The sequence below is a fragment of the Odontesthes bonariensis genome, chromosome 3 (assembly GCF_027942865.1).
Source record: "Odontesthes bonariensis isolate fOdoBon6 chromosome 3, fOdoBon6.hap1, whole genome shotgun sequence".
NCBI classification, from domain to species: Eukaryota; Metazoa; Chordata; class Actinopteri; order Atheriniformes; family Atherinopsidae; genus Odontesthes; species Odontesthes bonariensis.
In genome coordinates, this window is record NC_134508.1 from 17,483,700 (window position 1) to 17,489,754 (window position 6,055).

The window sequence follows — 6,055 nt, forward strand, 5'->3', positions numbered from 1 at the left end:
GGCGTTGGGAGGAAACTGGAGTGCCTGGAGAGAACACACACATACATGGGGAGAGCATGCAAACTCAACACAGAAAGGCCCCAGCTGGGATTCTAACCTGAAACCCTCTTGCTGTGAGTCGACGATGCTAACCACCACACCACCGTGCAGCCCACATACATATTTCAGATCAAATCAAATTAAATTAAATCAAATTAAATTAAAGAAAAGAAAATCTTCAAAGGTCTTGTCCACATAGTTCCTTTAAACTGTAATTTATACAGCATCTCCCCTAATTTTAACTCAGTTCCTCACACCAAGGCAGGTTTGTTACTGACAGCTTCGATTCAAATAAGAAAGAAGCCTCAGATACTAAAACCCTCGAATGAAGACACTCTGAAACATGAATTAACAGCTGTACACGGCAACCACTGTATCATGATCATTAAAAAGTGAAAATGAGAAAACTTATTCCAGGATACATTTCTAGTTTTAGCTGTATGTACATTTTGAAAACTATGACTTTTAGTTGAAACAACAAATGAGAATGAATAATAAATCAAAGTTTAAAAGTCATTAAAATAGGTGAAAAAAAGAATCCCTGAACCAGAACTGGTCCTGTTAACTCACTAATTTTGAGGACCCCAACATAGAGTAACAGAATAACTAATTGCTAATGATCCGTTGATCTTGAATTGGCTGTTCTTACATACCGTGAAAAGGCCACTTAGAACTAATCAGGACCAAAGCTGGTTTGAGGTTAATTTTGAGCACCCCCCATAGAATCCCTCAGGGAACATGGTCGTAAGCCTTTTCCAAGTCTACCAAACACATGTAGACTGGATGGTCAAACTCCCATGATCCTCTCAATAACTCTGCCAGGGTAAAGATCTGGTCCACCGTTTCACGACCTGGGCAAAAGCCACACTGCTTCCCCTGAATCCGAGGTTCATCAATCGGTTGGAACCTCCTCTCCAACACCCAGGAGTCCAGAGCCTTTAGCATCTCAGGGCAAATCTTGTCCACCCCTGGCCAGGAAGCTTTTTAACAACCTCGGCGTTTTCCGCCAAGTTGATGGACATGTCTTCCCGAGAGTCCTCACTCTTCAGTGGAGGACATGCCAGCCAGATTGAGGAGATCTTCAAAGTGCTCCTTCCACCGTTCAACAATATCCCCAGTTTGGGTCAGCAGTTCTCCACCCAGGTCAAGCACAACCTGGAAAGGTTCCTGTTTTCCCTTTCTGAGCTGTCGAATGGTTTGCCAGAACACCCTTGAGGCCAACTGAAAGTCCTTCTCCATTGACTCCCCAAATTCCTCCCAAACCCGTGTATTAGCTTCAGCAACCACTAATGCTGCAGTCCTGCTGCTCGGTACCTGTGAGCTGCTTCAGGTAACCCCCGAAACAACCAAGCCAGAAAGGCCTCTTTCTTCAGGATGAAAGCTTCCCTCACCACTGGCGTCCACCAGCAGGTCCTCCAGTTACTGCCACGTAAGGCACAGACAACCTTCAGGCCACAACTCTTGGAGACAGCATCTACAGTGGAGGTGCTGAACATGGTTCAGATTCAATGTCGCATTTGCATTTACATGCAGAAGTGATTTGATCCCCAACCTCATTATCTGGGTGTGTTCATTTTTGAGAACCTCAAGTTTGTACTTTTTCCATTGGACTAAATTATTTACATGCAATAACATCTGGTTATTGTCAGACTAACACAATATATTTTTTTCTCAGTGTCATGTAAACATGAGCACATTAGCACAATGACTTAACAATGCCAAAAGTTAGCTTAGCGCTGCCAAAAAATGGGAAATTGAAAATTGTATTTATACTACAGGTGACATATATTGGACTTTTAATGATCTAAATAGTTTTGTCGTGACATCAAAATGTTTTGTCCATAATGTGAAATTTCTGTGAGCATCATGTTAAATAAAAGAACCGATTGCATTGTATTACAAGACAGCTGGTTAGCTGTTTTGTGCTAAGCTAACCAGCTGTTGGGTGTAGATTCATGATACAAAGAAGCTTCAAGAAACTGTGTCTCTTAGTGCAAAGCACAGTGTGGTTGTTCTACCCTTCATCTGACCAAGCAAAGCAAACTTTTTAGTTGAAATACAAACACCCTTTGTTAGGTTGAGTTGCATAGTCATCACAGTTTGGTGATTTAGAAGAAACTAGATTATTAATCAGCGTTGGCCTCCACTAAGGACCATGCAAGAGCATTCAGGGTCACCTTTGGAGCAGGACTGCTGTGGCTGGCTGCTCCTTAATTGAATGCAGAATGGATTTCACACATTTCTTATACCCTACTGGGATAGATAGATAGATGATGACAGTGGCTTTGGAATGTGCTGAAGGAGATTACATTCATCTATGTTCTGCTGTCAGGCAACAGTCCCCACGACGTGTGCATCGGTTTGAGTTTATCTACGTGTGTGTACATACATTGGTTACATGTCAGCATGTAACAGAGGACATAGCCAACCTCTTAACATTTCAGTTAGTAGACAAATTTATCAAAGGCTCAAAAGAGCAGAGTTTATTGTTGCCTCCAATCAGTTGCCTTTCTCGAGGTATCCATAGCAACTGAAAGAGTAAAAGTAAGGTTTGAGGTCTCCAGAGAATTGGGAAGAGAAGGAGAGAAGGACTTTGTTTTTGCCACATAAGGATTCATTTGAAGCACTGAATATGACAGAAAGGATATACAAGCAGAACCACCACAGTCTGAACAATCTAATAATGTGCAGCCCTCAAATATCTAATGTAAGCTCACCCAAACACTGCTCCATGTTTATACATTTACAGCGTGTTAGTGTTCATGTGGGTGGTATACACATGCTCTTACATATTCCATAAACTAGGACAGTAAAACTTAAGCACTCAGTCTGAACTTTTCTGCTCAAGTTAAGAAGTGATGTGCCTCCAGTTAATAATAGAAAACAATGCAATAAAAAAAAGCAAGATGTGAATGCAAATAGAAGCAGACATAGGAAGGAAAAACATTTTTATGTGTATATCAGTGAAATTCAGACCCTAAATTCCCTTGATTAGCACTTTTTTTTGGATAGAATAATTCTTTATTCTCAGTTGAGGCATTAACATAGTCTTTCACCACTTAATCTGGAAAATAAACATTCTGCCTTTGACGACTGTTTGGTGGGAGAAACTTGGATAAAGATAGAACCCTTAAACCATCTTTTTTCAAATAATATCAAAATACACGGACATGAAGACAATATATATCTCATATATTTGTCATATACTATAAATGTACACGACAAATTGCCAGAAAGTAAATTGTTTGCCCATGCATTTTTTTCTTTTTTCTTGTAATAATGATATATCAGGTGATGTCAGATAATGCCACACTGGTATGTTCCACTTTATTCTTTTTATTTTAAAAAAGGAAGTATTTATTTATCCAGTCATCATTCTGTATCTTGCCTCAAAGTATGAAAGGATGAGTGATCAGTTCACCCGTGCTCAGGAGTGCCCTTATCTTTTGCAGCTTGCCAGAAAGTTATACACATTCAGTTTTTATATAGGCTGGTGTTGCATATACTATACATCCAATGCAACACATTCATTTAGTGGATGTGTTCATTCAAAACGGTGTAGAATGTGAGAAACATAGTGGGGGACAATGTTGAATTTACTATCTTACCCAAGGACACTTCAACACGTGAACTTGGTAAGCTGGGGATCAATCCAGCAATCTTCCAAATGAAGGATGACTGCTTTTCTGCCGAAGCTATAGGCACTAGTATGCATCATCTTTCTAGTTTTTACGTTTATCCAACATTTTCATAATGATATGCTTTTAAAGAAATAACACTTTCTGCTAACTTTCTGCTTCTGAATGATAACATTACCTTACATTACAAAATTAGTGTTTGGCAACCAGCTTATTGGTGCACTGCAGGCACCTACTGGGCCACTAATATTTAAAAATGGTAGAGCATTTCATACTACACGTCAAGGATTGTTGCGAATTTTTTTTTCAAAATGCCATAAAAACTCAAGGCTGAAATTTGCTGAATCATTTGAACCTTTATACAACAGACACGAGTCATAGAAAATATTTTGTAGTATCTCCACTAACCAACGTCTTTGCATTAGAAAAATGTCTAACTTGAACTGACAGTTATTACTTGTTGGAACTGTGCAAGGGGAAGCTATCCATTCTTGCGGAATACAAGCCATCCAAATCACACAGAATAAGGTCTGGCATTGTCCTGCGGAAATAGCCATGGAGATCTTGGAAAAAGACGTCACTTTGATGGTAGCATATTTCTACAAAATTCCAATACACACGTCCTCTACATCAATGGTTCCATCACACATATGCAAATCACCTATGTCATGGACATCAACACACCCATATACCATCACAAACACTGGCTTTTGCATCTTCCTGATAACAGCTTTGATAGTCTTTCTAACCTTGGCACATAGAGCTAGATGTCCGTTTTTCCCCAAAACAGCTGAACCATGGGCCTGTCTGATCACTGAACAGGGTTTGGCACAAAGTAGTGACCCGTGACCCATCCTTGCTTGGAAAGAATAAGTCTTTGGTGGAGTCTTTTTTTTCTACCAAATCATGGCACCCTCACTTGTCATCAGTTAACCTGCTTATTGTAGAATCTCCCAGAACTGTCTTACTTGTATATTTTAAAAACGTTCTTTCTTTGACTCCTTTCAGTATTTTGTGGAGACGTGCAGGTAGCGGTGCAAGCTCCTGTCCTATTCTGGTCAAAACCGGTTGAAGATTCCGGTTCCAGCACTGCATCAATGGAAAGTGGTCAAGTCTGAACCATGAAAAACAGACCCAGTTAACAAAAATATGTCCATATGTTCGTGTGGTGTAAATGAAACTGATTTATGTTAAAACTCTGTCTCTTCAGTACTGCACAAACATTGCTACTTCTAACTACTGAGTGCATAACACTCAATTGTGGTACTATTTTGCAAAAGAGACGTATGTGATGCTTTTGTCAGCCAAAACCAATGGCATATGTTTAACTATGCTACAGTTTGAGTCTTTTTCCTGTTTCACATTGTTAACATGGCAGTGTTCAGGTCCATGGTTGTCCATTGGCAGCTAATAAATCCGAATCAAAGGGAAACAAATCCTGTAAACATGACTAAGCTGGAAGAACGGGTCCATAGGTGAAACAAAGACAAGCTGAGGGGGAGGGAGGAAGATTAAGGGAGGATTCTCTCCAGACCTCTTCTTCCTACTTTCTTCTGCAAGAAGTCATTAAGATTCATACCCCTGATTCGTCACCCCTCACTGCTCACTCCATGCATCTTTAGCGAGAAAGAGAGAGAGAGAAATACACAACCTGCCCCCCCCACACCCAGAATTAAAATGGTGATGCAGCACTTGTTTTCTGTCAACACGTGTCATCAAGAAATAGTGAGAGAAATTGAGACAGGGCAAGAATAAGTGAGATAGTATGGAAGAGTTAGAGGCTGACAGCTGGTTGGTATTCTTGAGGCTTAGCTCTGAGGCTGATGGTGCAGAGTGGACATCACTGAGGAATTTTAACAACAGCTTGCTGTTGTCTTAGCCCATGTAGACCTGATGTTTTTAAGTATAAATGTTTATTTGGATTAAATTATGGTTGTTGTGGTGTGAGGGGCAGTGTTGGCTGGCATTAGGGGGGTGACTCTGGGACGCCAGTGGTCATTGTCTAGCCTCCTGGAGGTGTCGTGGGCCCAACTAGACGAAACACTGATGAAAGGAGGTTCCCACCTGATGACCCCAATGATATGTTGGTCAGCACTGCTCATTGATCTATATAATACGGAGTGTAGGGAATTATTCACTGAGTCTGGTCCTTTATTTTATTTTATTTTATTTTATTTTTTATTTTCTTTAGCACAAGTTTCTTGTGTTTATATTGAATTGTCAAATGAGTAATGGATCAACATAGTAAATATTTTGGAAGCATGTGCTTTACACATATTCAAAAGCCATTTCGGCTTCTTTAAAGGCATATCATTTTATTTTTGCTTCTACAGGAACAGCCTTAGATGCATTTTTTTTTCTTTACCATTTTCCACCTT